Source organism: Gossypium arboreum, chromosome 2, assembly GCF_025698485.1.
Source record: "Gossypium arboreum isolate Shixiya-1 chromosome 2, ASM2569848v2, whole genome shotgun sequence".
NCBI classification, from domain to species: domain Eukaryota; kingdom Viridiplantae; phylum Streptophyta; class Magnoliopsida; order Malvales; family Malvaceae; genus Gossypium; species Gossypium arboreum.
The window spans coordinates 57,563,021-57,589,332 of record NC_069071.1 but is presented as its reverse complement, the minus strand read 5'-3'; the positions used below and the strand labels follow the sequence as shown (position 1 = coordinate 57,589,332).

Here is a 26,312-nt window from a genome sequence, read left to right as displayed (position 1 = left end):
GACAATCAGCTACCTCCTGTAATTGCGGTTAATCAAAATTCTGCTCCACGCACCATGTATAATTATGCTAAACCTTCTTTAACAGGAACTGAATCGAGCATAGCTAGACCTATTGTAGCTGCAAATACTTTTGAACTAAAACCTAACAGTAGTCAAATGATACAACAATTTGTTCAATTTGATGGTTTGCAGGACGAGGATTGTAACACCCCGTACCCGAGACCGTTGCCGGAGTCGGACACGAGGGGTTTGCAGACTTAAATCACTTGCTTTCACAGTCCATTTTAAAAATTTCCAGGCAGTTGGCTAACTGCGTCACTGTCACTTTAAAAATCATATCTTGAGTTCCAAAACTCTAAAATCAGTTTCGTAATTTTTCCCTGAAACTAGACTCATATTTCCATCTACATATTTTTTTCTATAATTTTTGGTTGGGTCAATTAGTATAGTTTATTAGTTAAAGTCTCCCCTGTTACAGGGTACGACTACACTGACCTTCATGCATTACGATTTGGATATCTCCCTGTACAGGGCTTCAATACTGATGTCATTTGTTTCTATAGAAACTAGACTAAAAAATGAATCTATACATATATGGCATGACTTCTAAATGTCTCTGGTTAATTTATAATGAATTTCCAAAGTCAGATCAGGGGATCCAGAAACCGTTCTGGCCCTATCTCACGAAAACTTTAACATCTCATAATATACTATTTATATGAATGTTTCGTTACTTTCCTATGAAAATAAATTCATCAAGGTTCGATTACATAATTTATTTGCTATTTAATTCCATTCCTACTATTTTTAGAGATTTTTCACATCCACATCACTGCTGCTGCCAGCATCTATTTTTAAGGTAAACTTTACCTATTTCATGATCCTCCATGGATCAACTAGAGTTTGTCATACATATACCAAAAGTGATCATGAATAACCATTCCCATGACTAACCGTTACCAACATTTCCATACCTCTCGACGGACAACATACAAAACGATTATAATGCTATGATCAAAGTATACTTAAGCCATTTTCGCATGGCTATCCAAATTTACACAAAACCGAAAGGTACATGACCTACAACAAAAGGGTAGTCCTATACATGCCATTTCAAAGTTCAACCAAAAGTATACCAAAAGGAGCTTTGATAGTGTGGGTGACTTCGACTTCAAAAATCCCGAGTCTGATAGCTGACTAACCAAAATCTATAAAACAGAGGATCAAAGAAACGGAGTAAGCATTTAATGCTTAGTAAGTTTGAGCCATGAAATTAGACACAACCAAAATATAGCATTCATATGGCTAAACGGATAATCTCATATGCACAAATTCTCAATATCATACTTACTTCACATTACCGACCCTTATATTCATACACAAAAGATCAACTTAGCTAAGGCCTAAGCTCATTAATTTCATCGAAATAATATTATTTAAACGAATCACTACCCCAATGCATATACTAAACGTACCTCATCGTTGGGTTTTACGAGCGTATCAATCTAACTTATTATAGCAAGATCACTCGTTCTCAAACCAAGTACCTTCGGAGTTTAGCCGGATATAGCCACTAGCTCAAATGCCTTCGGACTTAGCCCGCTTATGGTAACTTGCACAAATGCCTTGAGACTTAGCCCAGTATAATAACTCGCACAAACGCCTTCGGACTTAGCCCGGATATAGTAGCTTCGACAAATGCCTTCGGACTTAGCCCATTATAGTAGCTCAGACGAATGCCTTCGGACTTAGCCCTAATTAGCCACTAGCTCAAATGCTCTGGACTTAGCCCGCTTATCATCCCAACATTCATGCCATATCAATAAATCATGACACATCTAATTTCATTTTCATAATTAGAATTCAAACACAAGTCACGATACATTCCCATTTCGCTCACTAGCCACATACAAACAAAGATGGTTTAGTTTGCTTTATAACACGATCTCTATACACATATGGCTACCCGTCATAACGATAGACTAATTAACTCAACATATAATTCAAGTAAAAATCATCATATCATCAGATATTTGTTATGCTCATACATTATGACTTAATCAAACCATAAACTAAGTCTCATTGCTCGAAAACTTACCTCGGATGTTGTCGAACGATTTCGATGGCTATTCGACCACTTTTTCCTTCCCTTTATCGGATTTAGTTCCCCTTTGCTCTTGAGCTTAATTTAACAAATAAATTGATTTAATCATTTGAGCATCAAAAGAGGAACTCAAGGTACTTAGCCCATATATATACATTAGACACTAAAGTCACATACATATGAAATCATGAATCAACTCAACACATTAGCCAATATTCACCTTAGCCGAATTTTCTAAGTCAAGATAAAGCCATCAATATGTTTACCTATGGCCGAACATACACATCAACCTATGTACTCATTCATGTGGTCGATTATATTCGGTCATGCATACACACATAAAATCAATTTGGAGACTCTATCAATCCAACATACATTCGACAATAGTCCATAATTCTCTCTCTCGGCCACTCATTTCACACTTAACAAAGCTTCCATTCAAACTCATTAGTGAGTATCAATTAACTTAAGCTATCTTTTAAACCTTTATTTATCACTTCATGCCAAACCAAAGACCACATTCGGCACTTTCATCCACCATTCTACCAAGCATGCAATATTCAACCACAACCAACTCACATTCGGCCCTAGTTCATAACAAGGTAGCCAAATTCTTTTTATGGTTCAAACACTCATCCATCATCATCATTCACCTAACTTTAATATGAAACAACAAAACTCACCATTATTAACTACCATAGTCAAAAACCTTACTCAATCTAAAATCAAAATTTCGTCATGGGTTACAAAAATCACTTGACATCTTACTCAATATCAACCAAAATTTCAAGAGCTAGTACAAACTTCCTTACCTTAATAGTGACCTAAGATGACCGATTGCTTCCCTCCCTTCTTCTTCCTTTCAATTCGCCAAGAAGAACCAAAGAACACAACTTGTTTTTCTTTCTTCCTTAGAACATTCGCCAAGAGAAATGAGAAAAGATGGACACTTTTTTTTGTTTTCTTTCTTACCTTCACTAAGAATGGGGAGGGGAGAAACAATCTCACCATTCTTTTCCTTTTTCCATTTCTTTATTACCCATACTCATTATTTTATTGTTCCTAACATACATCACTAACATAACATGTTTGTGACATGTTTCCACTCCTAGCATGGCCGGCCACTAGCTCAAATATTGGGCAATTTGACATGCAAACCCACCATTTCTATAACATGCATTATTAGGTCAATTTACATTTGCCTAGTACATTTCTAAATTTTCTCACATAAGTCCTATGTACTCCATTCACATGCAATTAACTAAATCAAAGCTTAAAAATTTTCGCACATTCATATTCACATATTTTAGACAATAAATATCACATTCAAATAATTTGGTAACTCGGTTTAGCGGTCTCGAAACCGCTTTCCGACTAGGGTCACTTTAGGGCTGTCACAAGAATCCCAACGTTCACTTTGCAAACTTCTTAGACTTATGCGATACATTTAAAATCAATGGTGTTTCTGATGATGCCATTCGTCTTCGGTTATTCCCTTTTCGTTGAGGAACAAAGTTAAATAGTGGTTGAACTCGTTACCACGAGGGTCAATTACTACTTGGGAACAAATGACTGAAAAATTTTTACTAAAATATTTTTCGCTGGCTAAAACGGCTAAATTACGTAATGATATCTCTTCTTTTGTGCAAATGGATTTAGAAACACACTACGATGCATGGGAGAGATACAAGGACTTACTGAGAAGGTGCCTTCACCATGGGCTATCGCTTTGGCTTCAGGTTCAAACATTCCATAATGGACTGAATCCTTCGACTTGACAAATGGTTGACGCAACTGCTGGCGGAACCATCAACAATAAAACACCTGAAGATGCAATTGAGTTCATAGAGGAGATGTCATTGAATAATTATCAGTGGCAAGTCATGAGGACAAAGCCAACGAAAATAGCCAGTGTTTATGATGTCGATTCAGTCACCATGCTCTTTAATCAGGTAGAACTCTTGAATAAGAAAAATGATGGTTTCCTTAGTTCTTCATAGGTTCACCCAGTAATGCAGTGCGAAGCAAGTGAAGGTGGAACAAGCCATTCGGAATACCAACCCTATGGCCACAACATGGATAACGAGCAATTAAATTATATGGGTAATAATCCTCGACCTCAAAACAATCTATATAGTAATACTTACAATGCAGGTTGGAGGAACCACCGCAATTTCTCGTGGGGCGGTCAAGGAAATCAAAGACCACAACCACCACCAGGCTACCAACAAGCACCCTACCAACAGGAAAAGAAGTCAAACCTTGAATAGATGCTCTCAAAGTTTATATCGGTGTCAGAATCTCATTTTTAGAATACCGAGACAACACTTAAAAATCAATAAGCGTCGATCCAAGGGCTCGAAACTCAGATAGGCCAGCTTTCCAAATTAATCTCCGAACGACCACAAGGTAGCTTGCCAAGTAATACTGAACCTAATCCAAGAGAACAGCTCAACGCAATTAATGTTCAAGATGAAGAGGGATTTGTTGAGCCTAAGCCAGAACCAAGGCAAGAAACTATGGTAAGCAAAGGTTAAGGTGAGGTAGATCAAAATAAAAACAAATCAGTAAATGTCGAATATAAACCTCGTGTGCCATACCCTAACGCGACAAGGAAAGACCGCTCAGATGAACAATTTGGTAAATTCCTTAAACTCTTAAAAAAATTAACATTAACTTACAGTTTATTGAAGCGCTATCATAGATGCCAAACGCAATGAAATTTTTAAAGGAGCTTTTAGCAAATAAGCGGAAGTTGGACGAGGCGTCCCATGTGGAGCTAAACGTAGTGTACTCAGCTATTTTGCAAAATAAGCTACCGAACAAACTAAAAGATCGAGGGAGTTTTACGATTCCTTGCTTAATTGGTAGTTTAGATGTTAATAATGCATTAGCTGATTTAGGGACTAGTATCAACGTCATGCCTTACAAAATGTTTAAGCAACTAGGTCTCAGGAAACCCAAACAGACTAGGATGAGCATTCAATTAGAAGATAAAACTATAAGATTCCCTAGAGGTATTGTTGAAGATGTGCTAGTTAAAATCAATAAATTTATATTTCTCGTTGATTTCATTGTTGTAGACATAGAGGAGGATAGCAACATTCCTTTAATTCTAGGAAGACCTTTTTTAGCAATTGCTAAAACAATTATTGATGTTGGCACAGGTGAACTCACACTCCGTGTGGGAGACGAAATTTTCACCCTTCAAGCTCCCAATTCTGGCAACACAATGGAAATTGAAGGTAATCGTCTAAACCATTCTACTAAAACTGAAAATATGGTGAAACCTTTTTTGCAGGAAATAAGCTTGGAGGAAGTACATGAGCCGTTCTCAAGCAATAATAGAGGACCTATTCATGAAGATCGAAGGCTACAAATCGAGGAGCTAGATGAATGGTGGACGCATAAACCGAGACACCTGACAAACCGAATCTACGACAGAACGAGCTCAATACCTTTCCAAATTAACTTAAGGTTGGAGATAAAGTCTTATTAGATGCCGACGATCCTCACATTGTCACTACCACATCGAATGACGAAATCTCTCTAACGGTACTTAGCATTTTCCCATTCGGTACGGTCGAGGTGAGTCATCCCAAGTTCGACACTTTTAAGGTAAACAACACCCGTTTAAAACCTTATTTTGATGAGATTGCATGGGGTACCTATTTCTATCGTGTCGGATAGAGACCCAAGATTTACATCGCGATTTTGGAAAAAGTTACAAGAAGCGTTGGGTACTAAGATGCATTTTAGCACCGCATTTCATCCCCATATCGATGGCCAATCTGAACGAATAATTCAGATACTCGAGAATATGTTGAGATGTTGCGTCTTAGAGTTTTGTGGTTCATGGGAAAGATATTTGCCTTTGATTGAATTCGCTTACAAAAATAGCTTTCAATCAAGCATTAAGATGGCACCTTACGAGGCCTTATACAACAGAAATGCCGCACTCCCATTATTTTGGACCGAACTTAGCGAAAGTAAAATCTTTGGGGTTGATTTGATTAAGGATGCTTAGCGAAAGTTCGAGTAATTCGTGAAAGTTTGAAAGTCGCCGGATCGCCGTAAGTCGATGCGGATTTGAAAAGAAAAGACATTGAATATCGGGTTGGAGACAAAGTATTTCTCAAAGTTTCACCGGAAGAAGGTGCTTAGATTCTATCGTAAGGGAAAATTGAGTCCGAGGTTCATCGGTCCGTATGAAGTATCCGAACGAGTTGGACCAGTCGCATACCGATTAATTTTGCCCCCTGAGCTCGAAAAGATTCACAACGTTTTTCATGTCTCGATGCTTCGACGATATAGGTCTGATCCATCGCACGTAATCACTCCATCTGAGATCGAGATTCAGCCTAATTTGAGTTATGAAGAAGAGCCGGTTCGCATTTTGATGCGTGAAGTAAAAGAGTTGCGAAATAAGAAAATCCCATTAGTGAAGGTGTTGTGGCATAAACACGGAATCGAAGAAGCCACTTGGGAACTTGAGGACTTTATGAAGGATCGTTATCCGAACTTATTCACTGGTAAGATTTTCGAGGACGAAAATTCCTTATGTGGGGGAGAGTTGTGACAGCCCTAATTTGACCCTAGTCGGAATGTGGTTTCGGGACCACAAAACCAAGTCATAAAATTTAGTTAAAATTTTATTTGCATACCTTATATGTGTGGTAGTACTTGTATAAAAATTTGATGTTTTAATTTTTATCTTAGGAATGTGAATCTTGCTTGAAAGGATTTAGTTGAGAGACTTAGAAAATTTTGATAGGTAAATAAGTAAGGACCAAATAGTATTGAAATATGAAAATTTGGGTTTGCATGTCAAAATGCCCAAATTATGTTGAGTGGCCGGCCAAGCATGGCTTCATTCTTCCAAGATTATGTTGTTTATTATTTAATATTGGTAAGTAATTAAAATAGAGGAGAAATAAAGATTAATAAGAAGAAAATGAAAAAAAAAGGGGTGTGTTCATCCTTGCTATCCTTTAGCCGAAAAACCAAGTAAAAGAAAGAGAGAAAAGCTTTGGAGAAGTTCGGCCATACTTGTACCTAGGTTGAGGTATGTTGAAGTTATTCCTTTAAATTCATGTATATTTTTGGTTGTTAGTTTGAATTCTACCTATCCCATGGTTGGATTTGGGGTTGTTGGAGAGTTGGGATTTGACAAAGAAGCTTAAAATTTTAGTTGATACCTTGATGCTATTAACATGTTAGTTATATGGATGTGCTAAGTTGCTTGTTATGTTAGCATGAAAGTTGAAGTTGTTAAGTCATTTTGTTGGAGGTGCCGAATTTAGGACTAAGAAGAGAATGAGTATTCGCTAACATAGTTGAAAGGGATGTTGCCGATTTTTAGATTTAGATTATGGGAGTGGCTATAATGGGCATTAAGATGTTGAACTTAAGAAATGTAGTCACATGTGGATTTATATGATATTACAAATAGAGGTGAAGCTATGCTAGATTGGGAAAAAGTCGATCAAGTGTGCATGAGAAGAATTTAGGTGTTTAGATGATGTTATAGATGACATTGTACATGTATATATATATTCGGCCATCAAAGTGAGTATGTAGGTGATGTTGAATCAAAATTTTGGTGCACATTCGGTTATGTATATATATATATACATAAGTATGCCCATTCGTGATGTTACCTTTAATTATGTGTATAATTGACTTAATGGGTAATTAGTAAGAGTGGTTGCCGAATATACAAACATACATATGCATGTGTAATTGAATTATAAATGTTTAGCAAGATGATTAAACTAGTTAATTTATTTATTAAGCCCGTGAAGTTAAAGAAGGGGAATCAAGCAAAGGCAAAGCCAAGGACATCGAGTAGCCGGGTCGGAACCGTCATACCCAACACAAGGTAAGTCCTTAAGCACTTTTTGTGAGAACTCCTTGGATAGATATTTTCAGAGTGATTCTCCTGCTTATTAATATGACCATATGTACAATTTGAGTTAAGTAAATTGCTTTACCATGATGAAACAACATAGGGCACTATGTGTGCAAAATTATGTGGCACTATGTGTGCTGATTGGGAGGTTGAAGCATGAGGGAATCTCAAATGCACTATGTGTGCGATTTACTATGGCACTATGTGTGCGAACATAATAAGAACTATGTGTGCAACATTCGGTTGTTGATATAAATTGTGCATGAACGAGGTAAGTGATTGAGCTACTAACTAAATATTGAAATTGAGGTTGTGCGGTGTATGCATAAATTTATCTAGTGCATCGTTGTTCCAAACTTGAGGAAATGGATCTAAATCGATTGGGCTGACTTGGCATTTGATTTGATTGAAGGACTTGGCATGAGATCGAACCAAAAATTTAAGAAATTGTAACATAGTTTGTTACGGTTGGAAAAATTGATTTTGTATTATTTGTTTTTCACTTATGATTATTATTGTTGGACGGTAGAGTAGTGCTTATGGCTTACTGAGTTATATACTCACTCGGTGTTTGCTTGTCACCTACTTTAGGTTTCTTGGACTCGCCTTTTTATGCGTTTCGGACTGTCATCAAGTCATCACACCGCTAGCAACTTTTGGTATCTTCTTTTTAGTCGGTCTAGGAGAACATTTCGGCATGTATAGGCTAATATGTTTTGTCAAAATTTGGTATGTAAACTTTTAGCCGTGTGAAAATGGCATAAATGTTCGGTTGGATTTGGTTCTATAATGTTAGGTCGCAAGTCTTGGTAATTCGATTTTTATGCCATATGTCATGGTTGATTATTTTTGGTGTTAAAATTCATGATATGGCAATAGTGTAGTAGGGAGATGTTTGACAATGATTAGCCTTTGGCATGGCTAGTCATGATCATAATTTGTGATATGTATGATGAATTACTAGTTAGATCAAGGAGAAATCACGAAATAGGCATAGTTTCTTTAGTAACAGATGCTGGCAGCAGCAGTAACGTGAGATTGAAAATTCATTAAAAATAGTAGGAATGGAATTAAATAATGAATAAATTATGTAATCGAAGCTCGATGAGTCTATTTTCATATAGAAGAAACAAAACAACCATATGAGCTGTATGTTAGGAGATAATTAAACTCTTGTGAAACAGGGCCAGAGCGATTTCTGGATCCCCTGTCCCGACTTTAGAAATTCACCCTAAATTAATCAGAGACAATTAGAAGGCATGATTTATATGTATAGATTCCCTTTTGAGTCTAGTTTCATTAGAAACCAATGGCGTAAGTATTGGAGCTCTGAAATGGGAGGTATCTAAGTCGTAATGCACAAGGGTCAGAGTAGTCGAACCCAGGAACAGGGACGACTTTAACCAATAAACTGTACCAATTGGCCCAGCCAAAAATTATACAAAAATTCTAGCATATAGATATATGAGTCTAGTTATGGGGAAAATTTACAGAACTGGATTTCGAGTTTCAGAACTCAAGATATGATTTTTAATGCGACTCACACGCAGATTGGCAGCTTGTCTGGGAAATTTCTAATACGTGGTTTGAAGTCTGTTAACACCTCGAGTTCGACTCCAGCGACGGTCTCGGGTTCGGGGTGTTACACTCTACAACTGCCGGAGTATCCTCCTCCACTCTCAAACCGATCACTCTCCAAAACTCCAGTTCGAGGAATTCATCATACAGGAAGTTTCACTTCTCTCCCTATCTTACTTTTATTCTAATATCTATCTTTGTACATTGAGGGCAATGTACATCTTAAGTGTGGGGGGATATTTATTCCATTATCAGAAAAATCCCTTAATAACTGCCTTGTTCTCTTGGAAAGCTCTCATATCGTATTTTAGATAAATTTTGATTGATTTATGACGATGATTGATATATCTCGAATTAAAACATAGGCATTTATGCATTGATTGTTTAAACCTCAAGACATTAGAGAATCAAGCATGATAAATTGATTTTTAAGAATTTAAAATCTTAGGTTGTTTCCCCAAAGTTTAGGTATTACTTTGAGTTGGAATTCACAAGTTTTAAACATCAAAAAGCCATAATTTTTGTGAGGTTTTTGAGCCTTTTGAGCATCTATTAATTCTTTCATGCTCACTTTTATTATTGCTTTGAGTGCGTTAATATTGAACTGTTATTCTAGAACTTGCTTGATTATGCATGTCGAGACCACACCATTTGATTTGATATGTCAAAATGATTAAGGCATTTAGGACTAACCCATTCATGCCATGAAAAGCCTACCTCCACAATTAACCCCTAGTAAACACCCTTGAGCCTAACAAGCCATTTCTTGTATTACCCTTAATATTAACCCTTAACCCATTATTGTTGAAATCCCCTAAATTAATTTGATCCCTATTTTTGTCAAGATTTGAGTTGAAGAAATTGCTTAGCTATGTCTTGTTTGTAATAAGTTAGCCTTTGTTACTTAACTTGTTCTTAAAAAAAAAACATGTATACATATTAGTAGTGATCTTTTGTTTGTAAGCTTCAGTATTTAATTCCATAGTCTGAGAAAAACTCTGTTGTACGCAAATGATGTTTAAATATTTTTTCTAGCTAAGTAATTTTTTGATTCAATCTGGATTCTAACCCTTTCATTCAGCTTGTGACCACACCCCCTAACCAAGCCTCATTACAACCCTCTAAAGACCTTTTGATTGATGTATCATCTTAAATTATAGTGGTGGAGATTTGATTTTCATGCAATCCTATGGTAATGGCTTTTCATTATTGACAATTGAGTGCTTCATTTATTGTCCTTAAACACTTCAAGTGATTTGAGTGAATCTTTAGTGAGGATGTGAAACTCTGTGATATTCTGAATCAAAGGTAATTACTTAGATAAGGAGAGACACCTATGTTTGCATGATTAAATACTCAACTTGGAATGTTTGAAACTTTTATGTTCTTTTAGTTGAATTCTCAATGTATGCTTACCTATGGATTATTTTGAGATATTATCGATAGAAATTATAAATTTAGAAGAATTTATTTTGATTATGAGTTGAGAATTTTGCTTGAGGACAAGCAAATGCTTAAGTGTGCTGGTATTTGATAAACCGTAATTTATACATATTTTTACCCCATGTTTAATGCATTTTATAGATGATTTTCCATTAGAATTGGTGAATTCGATGCTCCAAATGCTTTAATTTCATGTCTTATACTTAGGAAAGCAGAGGAGAGCGAAAAGAACGACAAATGGGCCAAAAACGGAGAAAATGGGCCAAAGTACGTAATCAACACGGCCTGGACTTCCTCGCACGGGCAACCCACAAATGGGCCGTGTCATCTGGCAGAACCGAAGCACGACTCACATGAGTATAACACATGCCCGTACCATTCTAACAGGCTCGAACACCGCCTGAAATAATCAAACATGTGCGTGTCACACGGGCGTGTCCTGCCGAGCCCAAGTTGAGTCCAATTCGGAAAAGGCTAATTTTGAGGGCTCTTAGGCATTCCAAAGCCTATAAATACACCCTAGAGGAGGAAGAAAAAGGAGACGGAGAATAGGGGGTAAGGAATTACTCCAAGAAAGCCGATTGATCCATCTTAGAAGTTGGATTCATCATCAAGACTGAAGATCTCTCCTCAATTTTCCCTTCAGGAGTTTTGGGTTTTCTTTATGTTTTGTATTCTTTATTATTCTGAGATGTTTTCTTATTTAGTTATTAACTAAATCCCCTAAATACCTAAGAGGAATGAAACCTAAAATGAATCTTGTTATTATTTTCTGAATTGTATGATAAATATTTAACTTGTTCTTAATTATGTGTTCTTAATTCTTGTTTTGATATCCCAAGATACTGATTCAAGATAAGATCTTATTCAGAAGAGGAATAGACCCTGTCTAAGAGTACATTTGTCATAATTAAGCGGAGTTGATTGCGCGCCTAGACATAGGGTGATAAGATTTTATCGGATTAGGGTGAAACCTAATAAGGGGATCCATAGATCGAGTTAATGGAACCCTAGAGTGTTAATTAGAGAAAGGTCTCAATTATTAAATCTAGGGATTAGACGTTATTAGTCTTGAATAGGGATAATAACATAACTTAGGGATCTCTACAAAACAAGTTAAATAAATAAATTGTCTGATTCGGAGCCAGAATAACAAGTACAGTCTAGGTGGATTTTTCCTTAGGTATTGTCTCAATTCAATTGATTTTCCCAAATGCAATTTCCCAATTCTATTCTCTGTGAATTCTTAGTTTAAATAATTAGTTAATTAAAACAAAACCTCTTTATTCCTAGGCTAGATAATAAAAAGACAGTTATTACTAGTACTTTTAGTTCTTTTGGGTTCGACAATCCGGTCTTGCTAGAACTATACTACGATTTGATAGGTACACTTGCCTACATCGCGATAATAGTTAGTTTCAAGAATGATTAATTATAAATACTCTCCGTCTCTCCTTTTCTTCCTCCTCTCGGGTGTATTTATAGGCTTTGGAATGCCTAAAAACCCTCAAAATTGCTCTTTTTCAAATTGGACTCAACTTGGGCTCGGCAGGGACACGCTCGTGGCACACGCCCGTGTTCGATTACTTCAGGCTGTGTTCGAGCCTGCCAAATTGACACGACCGTGTAGTCTGCCTGTGTGAGAAGATCCAGGCTGTGTTGATTTCGTACTTTGGCCCATTTTCTCCATTTTTGGCCCGTTTCTCGTTCCTTTCGCTCTCCTATGCTCTCCTAAGGATAAAACATGAAATTAAAGCATTAGGAGCATCGAATTCACCAATTCAAATGAGAAATCATCCATAAAATGCATTAAATATGGGGTAAAAATATGTATAATTTACGGTTTATCACTAATATAAACATGCAGTGACTCCAAAATAATAATAAAATAATTTATTTGATTTCGAATTTGTGGTCCCAAGACCACTATTCTGACTAGCCCTATATCGGGCTGTTACAATCAAACAAATAACAGAAACCGTATGGACATATTTATAAATCACCAAATATGCCAAAATAAGCCAAGTCTTACAGCTAAATCCATTACCAAACTATATACCAAAATGACCATAATTCCTATACATGTCATATAACCAAAATACATAGATTCAAAAGTACCAAAGTGATAGCTTGATAGTGTGATGCAATCTCCAACAACTCCCAATCCAAGCTAGCTTCGAAATTCACTATAAAACATGGAAAAGAAAACAAAGTAAGCTATAAAACTTAGTAAGCACATATAGTTAGTAAGGAAAACTCGCCATTTAATCACCATTCAAGTAATATAACATAGTATACTTCAAAATCAAGTAATTATAAGATTAACATATATTCAATCACATAATTAACCAAGATCTCATAACTTTCATAGTTTCAATGCTCGTATAGTTATCGTACATACTTGTACTAATACGTATCTATTTACAACCATTTCATATCTTTGATATCCCGTTGAACCATTCAGAATATTATCAGATACTCAGGAATCTCGCACTCTAGAGCTATCAACGAGTCTACTCACACAAGCTGACAAGAATCCGCAACACATGCAAGATAACTCAATCACCGGTAGGACGTACGGACCAGCACCCAATTCACATAACGCCTAATGACATATCATTTGTATCTTAATCTATTCCTAAGATTCAGCCGAGATTTCTCATAGCTGAATTGTTGTCGAACATATTCGCAAGGTCGTATTCAAAAAAAATTTAATAATAAAGTATTAAAAACACAATTTTATTAATGCTTATTAATATACGAACTTACCTCGAATGCAAAAACGACGAAATTGGTCAACTAACCCAACACCTTGTTTTTCCCCCGTTCTAAATTAGAATTTCACTTTTCTTGATCTATATAATATCAAATTTAACTCATTTAATCATCAATCTATTCAAGTTAGCCCAAAAATGCACATTATAGCAACTTTACACTTTTGCCCCTAATATTTCAATTTCTTTACAATTTAGTCTTTATCTCATAAAAATATAAATTCATGCAATTAAGTCTGTACCCATGCTAGCCGAATTTCTCTTATTACCATAGAAACCCATATTTTTCATTTATTTCACAATTTAACCACAAAATTTTAACATTTCTCAATTTAATCCCTAAACATTTTCTATCAACAAGCATACATTTTCTATCATCAAACATCGAAATACACATGATGGAAAAACCCTAAACCTTTAACAATTTTTCAAATTAGTCCCTAGGCTAGCTAGATGAAGATGCAACGATTCTGAAAACATAAAAATCATTAAAAACGGGACAAAAATGAACTTACATGCACCTAGGATAGTTGGCTGAACCTTGAACCCTAACAATGGCTTTTATCCTTTCAAATTTTTGGTGGAATTATAATAGGAGGAAGATTATAATTTTGTTTAGTTTATTTTACTTTAACTTATTTATTGAATTACATATTTGACCTTGGTTATAAAACATTAAAATTACTTAATGCATGTCCATAAATGTCCACTAACTTTAAAATGGTCTAATTACCACATAAGGACCTTCACTTTAATATTTCATAACTATTAGACACCTTAAGTTAATAGAACACAAGTTTTATACTTTACGCGGTTTAGTCCTTTTTATCAAATTGAGCATTTAAACAATAAAATTTCTTAACGAAATTTTCACATAATCATACTATCATGCTGTAGACATTAAAATAATAATAAAATAAATATTTTGAACTCAAATTTGTGGTCCCAAAACCACTATTCCAATTTAACTAAAAGCGTGCTGTTACAGATATCCTAATATATTCAAAGTCTAAACATGACGATGATAAGCCTGTATGAATTGTGCTGCAAGTTTGCGAGAAAAGTAATTGTATAGGAAGCCTAGAAAATGCAAAGTCTGGTTTTCAAAAGTTGTATGTCTAGAACATGTTATATCAGCCATGGGATCCGCATGGATCTCAAAAAGATTGTGACCATTTTACAATGGAAATAGCAAAAAAATGTGTCAAAAATTCGAGGCTTCCTATGATTTTAATTAAATTATATTACGATAAAACATAAAGTGAATAGAAACTATTTTATGAAAAAAATAAATAAAGGGCATAAAAGAATAAAGGGTTTCATGTTAAGGCAATACCAATTTTGGGTTCATTCTTGACGCCTCCAGATGTACTAATGTCCAGAGTGTGAATACTGCAATAAAAGATATATTAGTGAAGCAATATCTGCAAGTGTACGGGTCCAGCTATAATATAGTTACAATAGAGTAGGTGAGTAATCCAAGGATCGTATCCAAGGGAGGTGAGTGCTAGATCAATTTTAACCTAAAGACTAAAAGATCTAATTAGTGTTTTAAATCAATTATAGTACAATTGTAAAAATAAAAGGATTTTTTAAGATTTTTATTAAAAATAAAATAAAATAAAATAACATAAAGAAATAAAATTCAAGAGACCAAAGAATAGAATAAATCAAATCTGATTATGGGTGATTAGCTCACTTGGGTAATCCCCACCAACTGTCACTTTGGGTTCCCTGTTAACCAACTAGCCGTTATCTCAGTAGGATTTTTCGATCTTCCACTCAAATAACGAGTTGACAAGGACTACTTATTTTCTGACCTCACAGTCCAGACTAACTTAGGGGGAACGTGTTCATGGATAGACCATACCAATTTTGGGTTAATTCAAACCTTTACGACTTCATAGGTTGTTAGGCCTATGATAAACCGTAAATTATACATATTTTTACCCCATGTTTACTGCATTTTATGGATGATTTCTCATTAGAATTAGTGAATTCGATGCTCCTAATACTTCAATTTCATGTTTTACACATAGGAGAGCATAGGAGAGCGAAAGGAGCCAAAAACGAGCCAAAAAGGGACAAAACGGACCAAATCGAGAAGATGACACGGCTTAAGCCTTGCCACACGGGTAGCTCACACGCCCGTGTCTTTCGAGGGTGTCGACCAAGGCTTTCACGATTCACATGGCCTGGCCATTGACCCACACGGCTGTGTGCAATTTAACAGATCGAACACGGCCTGGCAATCACGTCTGGCACAGGGGCGTGTCCCTGCCGGGCCGAAGTTAAGTCCAATTCGGAAAAGGCCATTTTTGAGGGCTTCTAAGCATTCAAAAGCCTATAAATACACCCTAGAGGAGGAAGAAAATGGCAGACAGAGAAGGAGGTAAGGAATTACCCTATGGAAGCCGATTGATCCATCTCAGAAGCCGGATTCATCATCAAGACTGAAGATCTCTCCTCAACTTCCCTTCAGGAGTTTTGGGTTTTCTTTATGTTTTGTATTCTTTATTCTTCGGAGATGTTTTCTTATTTAGTTATGAACTAAACCCCTAAATACCTAAGGGGAATGAAACCTAAGACGAATCTTGTTATTATTCTCTGAATCATATGTGTTCTTAATTCTTGTTTTGATATCCCAGGATACTGATTCAAGACACGCTCTTATTCAGAGGAGGAATAGACCCTGTCTAAAAGTACATTTGTCATAATTAAGCATAGTTGATTGCGCACCTAGAAATAAGGAGACAAGATTTTGCTGGATTAGGGTGAAACCTAATAAGGGGATCCATATATCGAGTTAATGCAACCCTAGAGTGTTAATTAGAGAAAAGTCTCAGTTATTCAATCTAGGGATTAGACGTTATTAGTCTTGAATAGGGATAATAACATAATTTAGGGATCTCTACGGAACAAGTTGAATGAATAAATCGTCCAATTCTGAGACAGAATAACAAGTAAAATCTAGGTGGATTTTTCCTTAGGTGTTGCCTCAAGTCAATCGATTTTCCCAAAAGCAATTCTCCAATTCTTTTCTCTGTGCGTTCTTAGTTTAAAGAATTAGTTAATTAAAACAAACCCTTTTATTCTTAGGCTAAACAATAAAAAAATAGTTATTGCTAGTACTTTTGGTTCCCTTGGGTACGATATCCCGGTCTTGCCATTACTATACTATTGTTCGACAGGTGCGCTTGCCTTTTCGTTGTGATAATAGTTAGTCTAGGTTTGATTTTCATTATAAATATTTATTACTTGTTACAAATCACGCGATCAAGTTTTTGGCGCCATTGCCGGGGAGCTAAAATATTAGGAACACTAAATTTTTATTACTTTAGCCATTTAATTTTCTTGCAATTTAATTTAATTTTTAATATTATTATCTATTAATTTACTTATTCTTTCTCTTGGCAGGTTTTTATAGTTTATGACTAGAAGAAACCCATCGGGACCATTACTTTTTGAGGAAGAAATCGATCGTACAGTTCGTAGAAATCAAAGAGAGATAAGGCGCAGCTTACGATACACGGAGAACAAGCAAAAAGAAGATACTCAACCCCCAACCGAAGAGATGGCTGAAAACCAAGGCAATCAGCTACCTCCTGCAATTACGGCTAATCTAAATCCTACTCCACGCACTATGTATGATTATGCTAAACCTTCTTTAATAGGAACTGAATCTAGTATAGTTAGATCTTCTATAGTACAAATACTTTTGAATTAAAACCTAACACTATTCAGATGATACAGTAGTTTGTTCAGTTTGTTGGTTTGCAGGATGAAGATCCCAACACTCACTTAGCAAATTTCCTGGAATTTTGCGATACATTCAAAATCAATGGCATTTCTGGTGATGGCATTTGTCTTCGGTTATTTCCCTTTTCACTGAGAAACAAAGCTAAACAGTGGTTGAACTCGTTACCACGAGGGTCTATCACTACTTGGGAACAAATGACCGAGAAATTTTTACTAAAATATTTTTCGTCGGCTAAAACGGCTAAATTACGTAATGATATCTCTTCTTTTGTGCAAATGGATTTAGAAACACTTTACGATGCATGGGAAAGATACAAGGACTTACTGAGAAGGTGCCCTCACCATGGGTTACTGTTTTGGCTTCAAGTACAAACATTCCACAATGGTCTGAATCCCTCGACTCGGCAAATGGTTGACGCAGCTGCTGGAAGAACCATCAACAAAAAAATACCTGAAGAGGCTTATGAATTCATTGAAGAAATGTCACTGAATAACTATCAGTGGCAAGTCATGAGGACTAAGCCAACAAAAACAACCGGCGTTTATAACGTCGACTCAGTTACTATGCTGTCAAATCGGGTAGAATTTCTCAATAAAAAGATTGATAGTTTTCTTGGTTCTACACAGGTACATCTAGTAATGAGGTGTGAATCAAGTGGAGGAGGTGTGCATAAAGAATATTAATCCTTCAATCCCACAACCGAAGAGTAACAAGTCAACTATAAGGTAACAATAACTTTAGATCTCAAAATAACCTATACAGTAATTCTTATAATGCAGGTTAGAGGAATTATCCAAATTTCTGCTGGGGTGGTCAAGTAAATCAAAAGCCACAAAATCCTCAGGGTTTTCAACAACTACTTTATCAACAAGAGAAAAAACCAAGCCTTGAGGAGATGCTTTCAAAATTCATATCAGTGTCAGAAACCTGCTTCCAAAATACCGAGACAGCACCCAAGAATTAACAAGCATCAATCCAAGGGCTCGAAACTCAGATAAGCCAACTCTCCAAACTAATCTCGGAAAGACCACTATGAAATTTACTCAGTAATACCAAATCAAGAGAGCATGTCAAAGCAGTTACACTAAGGAGTGGGAAAGTGTTAGCGGAATCTGAAAAGAAGTTAGCATAAGAAGCCGTGAAAAGCGAAAGGAGGGAAGAAGAACCCGAAAATAGTGACAAACAAGTGCCGGAGGAAAATACACCACCGATTTTATATCCAGCAACATTAAAAAAGATCGCATTGATGCACAATGCGGTAAGTTTCTTGAACTTTTTAAGCAATTACATATCAACTTACCTTTTGTTCAAGCCATCTCGTAGATGCCTATCTACGCAAAATTTTTGAAGGAGCTCCTAACAAACAAAAGGAAGTTCGAGGACTTATATATAGTAGAACTCAACGAGGAATGCTCCGCCATACTCCAAAACAAGCTGCTAACCAAACTAAAAGATCCAATAAGTTTTACTATCCCTTGCTTAATTGGTAAACTGAATGTGGAAAAAGCACTAGCTGATTTAGGTGCCAGTATTAATTTGATGCCATATAAAATGTTCAAACAACTTGGTCTTGGGGAACCTAAACCTACTAGGATGAGTATTCAATTAGCCGATAGATTTGTTAAATATCCTAAGGGTATTATAGAAGACGCACTCGTAAAAGTAGATAAATTTATATTCCCTGTTGATTTTGTTGTGCTTGACATGGATGAAGATGTAGAAGTACCCTTAATTTTAGGACGCCCATTCCTAGCCACTGCTAGAGCGGTGATTGACGTGGGTGACGGTAAGTTGGTACTTAGAGTAGGTGACGAGGAGATGATCTTTAAAATTTACGATGCTATGCGATTCTCTAGGGAACAGGATGATTCATGTTATTTCATTGACTCTATTGATCATATTACTCAAGACTCTTTTTAGGAGATTGTACAAAAGGAGACGACGGAACCATATCCAGCTCAAGACGAGGAGACAAGTGAGGAACCTAATGACCATTCGTCAAGACAAGTAGAATATGAGGGTATTAAGATAAATGATGAACTAAATGAAAAACCCTCTATTGAGGAGCCTCCCAAACTGGAACTTAAACAATTACCAAACCATTTAGAATATGCATTTCTTGGAAATAATTCTACATTACCAGTTATTATTGCTTCTAATTTGCAACCCAAGGAGAAAGAGGAATTAATCCAAGTATTAAAAGAACATAAGAAGGCCATAGCGTGGAAAATTTTTGACATTAAAGGAATCAGCCCTTCTTTCTGCACCCACAAAATTTTGATGGAAGATGAATACAAACCGTGTGTGCAAGCTCAAAGACGTCTGAACCCCAACATGAAAGAAGTTGTAAAAGCCGAGGTAATTAAACTTCTAGATGCTTGAATTATTTATCCTATTTTTGACAGTTCTTGGGTAAGTCCAGTGCAGGTTGTCCCCGAGAAAGGAGGCATGACGGTTGTGACCAACGAGAAGAATGAATTAATCCCCACAAGAACAGTTACAGGGTGGAGAGTTTGAGTAGACTATAGGAAACTGAATGATGCCACAAGCAAAGATCACTTCCCCTTACAATTCATTGACCAAATGTTGGAAAGATTATCCGAACATATGTTTTACTGCTTTCTAGACGGACTCTCCGGTTACTTCCAAATCCCAATAACTCCTGAAGATCAAGAAAAGACGACATTCACATGCCCATATGGTACGTTCGCTTATCGTAGAATGCCTTTTGGATTATGTAATGCTCCTGCCACTTTTAGTGCTATATAATAGCCATATTTGATGAACTTGTGGAAGATATCATGAAAGTCTTCATGGATGATTTTTCGATATTCGGTAACTCTTTCCATCTCTGCCTTGAAAATTTAAAACGAGTTCTAATAAGATATGAGGAAACAAACCTTGTGCTTAACTGGGAGAAATGTCACTTCATGGTTCAAGAAGGTATTATATTAGGGCATAAAATTTCTAGTAAAGGGATTGAGGTGGATAAATCTAAAATAGAAACAATAGAAAAATTACCACCCTCTAGTTCAGTTAAGGCTATTAGAAGCTTTTTAGGACATGCTGGTTTTTATAGAAGATTTATTAAGGATTTTTCTAAAATAGTTAAGCCTTTGACTAAATTGCTAAAAAAAGATATACCTTTTAACTTCGATCAAGAATGTTTAGAAGCATTTAATACTTTAAAGGATAAATTAATTAATACTCCAATCATAATTGAACCTGATTGGAACTTGCTATTTGAACTAATGTGTGATGCGAGTGATTTTGGGACAACTAAAACTATACTACAACGGAAAAAGAGTTGTTAGCTGTGGTTTTTGCAATTGATAAATTTCGATCATATCTCATATTGTCTAAAGTTGTTGTTTACACTGACCATTCCACCCTTTGGTACCTTTTAACTAAAACTGATGCCAAACCTCGACTCATTCGATGGATTCTCCTATTATAGGTATTTGACTTGGAAATTCAGGACAAGAAAGGAGCTGAAAATCTCGCGACTGATCATCTATCCAGGCTCGAGAAATGCAATACCAGAGAACTAGATGACGTGGAAATAAATGATTCGTCCCCTGAAGAACAATTTTTCGCTATATCCAACTCCGAGGTACCTTGGTTTGCAGACATCGTGAATTTTTTAGCTGCTAACATTATCCCAAAAAGGTTAACACACCAGCAAAAGAAGCGATTCTTTAATGATGTGAAAAACTACTTTTGGGATGATCTATTTATGTTTCACAGATGTGCAGATCAAGTCATCAGAAGATGCGTTACAGGATCAGGAATATCAAAAATAGTGGAACATTGCCACTTAGTGCCAACTGGAGGACACTATAGTGGCACTAAGACCGCACACAAAATACTTAGATCAGGTTTTTATCGGCCTTCGTTATTCAAAGGCGCTATCAGGTATGTTACTTTATGTGACAAATGCCAACGAACAGGTAACATAACTAAACGTGATGAAATGCCTCAAAACTATATGCTTTCTTGTGAAATATTTGATGTTTGGGGTATCGATTTCATGGGCTAATTCCCTAGTTCATTCAAAAATAAATACATCTTAGTAGCAGTTGACTACATGTCCAAATGGGTAGAAGCCCAAGCTCTACCTACTAATGAGGCTAGAGTGGTAGTACATTTCCTTAAAAAACTCTTCTCGAGATTCAGAACACCTAGAGCAATTATCAGTGACAGGGGCACTCATTTTTATAATACCTAATTTGAAAAAACCCTTAAGAAATACAGAGTTCATCATAGAAAAGCCACCCCATACCATCCTCAAACTAATGGAAAAGTTGAAGTAGCAAACTGAGAACTCAAACGGATCCTTGAAAAAACAGTAGAATCAAACAGAAAAGATTGGGCAACAAAAGTAGACGATGCCTTATGGGCTTACAGAACTGCTTTTAAAACTCCTATAGGGACATCACCTTACAGACTTGTTTATGGAAAAAGTTGTCATCTACCATTCGAACTAGAGCATAAAGCTTTTTGGGCTATTAAATTTCTAAACCTTGATCCTGAACTTGCAGGAAAAAATAGGTTGATGCAGCTGAAAGAGCTAGATGAATGGCAAGCCAATGCATACGAAAATTCACGCCTATACAAGGAAGTAACAAAGCGGTGCCATGACGTTCATTTAAGGCAATGACATCAATTTAAAGTTGGAGATCTCGTCTTATTATACAACTCAAGACTCAAATTGTTTCCCGGGTAACTAAAATCATGATGGTCAGGACCTTTCGTAATTCAATCTGTTCATCCATAAGGCACAATAGAGGTAAGTCATCCATCATACAGTACTTTCAAGGTAAATGGACACCGTCTCAAACCTTATAATGGTGAGAATTTGAAAGTCAATAGAGAGGAGATACGACTCCACAAACCACCCTAAATATACCAACAAGGTAATAGTCGAGCTTAGAATATAAATAAGCGCTTCTCTGGAGGCAACCCTAGTACTAACAATTTTAAATTATTTTAAATTCAAGTTTTAAACATTTAGGTCACTAACAGGGTATTTGAAGCACAGGTTCCCAGCTCCACACGGTCGATAACACGGTCGTGCTTAAGGCCGTATGATCAACATGAAGTAAAACATGACCATGCATTACGGCTCTACGAAAATAGGTAAATAATTTCCCCAAAACACGGGATGCAATAAATCCCCACGGCTATGCAACATGGCCGTGGGTGAACTTGGTAGGTGAACACGGGCGTGGGAATGGAAAATCACGGGCGTGAGACACGCCCGTGCCGTGAAGCCGTGGACAACAATACACGAGTGTGGTACCCTAACAGAGGGGCATAGGAGAAGAGAACAAAGCTAGGCACGGTCGTGCGATATGGCCATGTGCCACACACGCCCAAGACACACAGGCGTGGAATAGTAGTCGAGGACGACCTAAATTGCAAAATTTAAAAAACACGAGCTCACTTTTAGAGTATATGGGTGTGGCCCTAGGCAGTGTGGCTTCCCCTTATATAAGCAAACCATTATTCATTTTCTTCTTCCTTTCAAAACCCTAGCCGAAATCTCCCCCTCTCCACCGACTCAGCCACCACCACCCTCTCGTCCAGTTCATATGGCGGCTTCATATGCTGACATCTTTGAGCGCCTCACCCGATTCTAGCAGCAGTGTTTTCAACGATTTGACAACATTAATGCTACTTTACAGCAGATTTGTCAGCACCTCCACATCTCATCGCCAGTCCCAGCTCGCGAACCATCTAGTGATGAAGATGTTTAGAAATATTTATTTTATGTTTTTAATTTTTATTCAAACTACTTTTTATTGTTTATTTTTATTTTTTTAGCAGATTTAAATTTTTATTATAAATTTCGCTTATTTCTTTTCGAGTACTTATTCTTCCTAATATCCCCTAAAAAGTTCCTCATTTTATCACAGTTATATAGAGCTTTTAAGCTCATCATCACATTGGAACTAAAACTCCACTGGGAAAGGGTCTCCACGACTGCCATGTCCTGCTCGACCACGACCATAGCTACCACTAGATATAATATTCTTTTGGCGCAGGACTTATGGCCTAATGAACTTCTACAACCGCCAGATTATCCTCCTCCACTCTCGAACCGATCACTCTCCAAACCTCTAGTTCGAGAAATTCATCATACAAGAAGGCTCACTTCTCTCCTTATCTTATTTTTATACTTTAATTCTATCTTTGTACATTGAGGGCAATGTACATCTTAAGTGTGAGGGGTATTTATTTTATTATCAGAAAAATCCCTAAATAATCATCTTGTTCTCTTGAAAAAACATTCATATCATATTTAGGATAAATTTTAATTAATTTATGATTTTGATTGATATATCTTGAATTAAAACATAGGGATTTATGCATTGATTATTTAAACTTTAAGATAATAGAGAGTCAAGCATGATGAGTTGATTTTTAAGAATTCAAAATCTTAGGCTGTTTCCCTAAGTCTAGGTATTACTTTGAATTGGAATTCACGAGTCTAAACATCAAAAAGCCATAATTTTTGTGAGATTTTTGAGCCTTTTGAGCATCTATTCATCCTTTCATGCTCACTTTTATTATTGCTTTGAGTGCATCAGTATTGAACTATTATTCTAGAACTTGCTTGATTATGCATGTCGAGACCACACCATTTGATTTGATATATCAAAATGATTAAGGCACTTAGGATTAACCCACTCATGCCATGAAAAGCCTACCCCCACGATTAATCCCTAGTAAACCTCCTTGAGCCTAACAAACCAATTTTTGTATTAACCTTAATATTAACCTTTAACCCATTATTGAAATCCCCTAAATTAATCTCTATTTTTGTCGAGATTTGAGTTGAATGGATTGTCTAGCTATGTTTTGTTCTTGATATTTAGTCTATATTATTTAACTTGTTCTTAAAAAAAATACTATGTATGCATATCTATAATTTCATATTCTAAGAAAAGCTCTGTTGTACACAAGTGAAGATTAACTCTTTTTCTAGTTAGGCAACTTTTCAATTCAATCTCGATTCTAACCCTTTCTTTCAGCTTGTGACCACACCCTCTAAAGACCTTTTGATTGATGTATCATCTTAAATTATAGTGGTGGAGATTTGATTTTCATGCAAGCTTATGGTAATGACTTTCCCTTATTGACTATTGAGTGCTTCCTTTATTGTCCTTAAAACACCTCGAGTGATTTGAGTGAATCTTTAGTGAGGATGTAAAACTCTGTGATATTCTAAATTAAAAGTAATTACTTAGATGAGGGAAGACACATATGTTATCGGAATAAAATGCTCAACTTGGAATGATTGAAACTTTTATGTTCTTTTAGTTAAATTCTCAATGTATGATTACCTATGGATTAATTTGAGATATTATTAATAGAAATTATAAGTTGAGGAAGATTTATTTTGATTATGAGTTGAGAATTTTGCTTGAGGACAAGTAAATGCTTAAGTGTGGGGGTATTTGATAAACTGTAAATTATACATATTTTTACCCCATGTTTAATGCATTTTATGGATGATTTCTCATTTGAATTGGTGAATTCGATGCTCCTAATGCTTTAATTTCATGTTTTACACTTAGGAGAGCATAGGAGAGCGAAAGGAGCCAAAAACGAGCCAAAAAGGGACAAAATGGACCAAATCCAGAGAATGACATGGCCTAAGCCTTGCCACACGGGTAGCTCACATGCCCGTGTCTTTCGAGGGTGTCGACCAAGGCTTTCACGATTCACATGGCCTGGCCATTGACCCATATGGACGTGTGCAATTTAACGGATCGAACACGGCTGGCAATCATGTCACATGGCCGTGGTACACGGGCGTGTCCTTGCCGAGCCAAGTTAAGTCCAATTCGGAAAAGGTCATTTTTGAGGGCTTCTAGGCATTCCAAAGCCTATAAATACACCCTAGAAGAGGAGAAAAGGGGAGACGGGGAAGGGGGTAAGGAATTACCTCAAGGAAGCCGAATGATCCATCTCAGAAGTCGGATTCATCATCAAGACTGAAGATCTCTCCTCAACGTCCCTTCAGGAGTTTTGGGTTTTCTTTATGTTTTGTATTTTTATTCTTCGGAGATGTTTTCTTATTTAGTTATGAACTAAACCCCTAAATACCTAAGGGGAAGGAAACCTAAGATGAACCTTGTTATTATTTTCTGAATCGTATGATAAATATTTAACTTGTTCTTAATTATGTGTTCTTAACTCTTGTTTTGATATCCCAGGATACTGATTCAATACACGCTCTTATTCAGAGGAGGAATAGACCCTGTCTAAGAGTACATTTGTGTGACAACCCGAATTAGGGCCTAATCGGAATAGTGGTTTTGTGACCACAAATCTGAGATAGAAATAATTGTTTTATAATTATTTTGGGGTTTATGATATGATTGCATGATTGTGTGAAAATTTCGTGATGAAATTCTATGCCTAAAGTGCTTAAATTGAAAGTAGGGATTAAATCGAATAAGTTGCAAAATTTGCATCCCAGAAGTTTTTAGTATGAAATTGTTTTGGAATATTAATTAGGAGGTCTTAAATAGCAATTTGACCAATTTTAAGTTCATGGACAAAATAAGGACATGGAAGGAATTTTGAAAGTTTAGTAAGGAGGGCATTTTGGTCATTTGGATATTAAATGAAATAAAATGGGAAAAATAACACAAAATTGATCATCATCCTCCTTAGTTGCTGCCGAATTCTCCCTCTCTCCATAGCTAGGGTTTCTTCAATTTTCAAGCT

General features: G+C 36.2%; 2 non-coding genes across 2 annotated transcripts; both read right to left on the bottom strand.

The window, feature by feature from the left end:
- Positions 1–3,720: 3,720 nt before the first annotated feature.
- On the bottom strand, positions 3,721–3,827 carry LOC128289954 (small nucleolar RNA R71). The gene has a single exon (XR_008279594.1). It is a non-coding gene; the product is annotated as a small nucleolar RNA R71 (small nucleolar RNA).
- Positions 3,828–17,812: 13,985 nt separating this feature from the next.
- On the bottom strand, positions 17,813–17,919 carry LOC128289944 (small nucleolar RNA R71). The gene has a single exon (XR_008279584.1). It is a non-coding gene; the product is annotated as a small nucleolar RNA R71 (small nucleolar RNA).
- Positions 17,920–26,312: the final 8,393 nt, after the last annotated feature.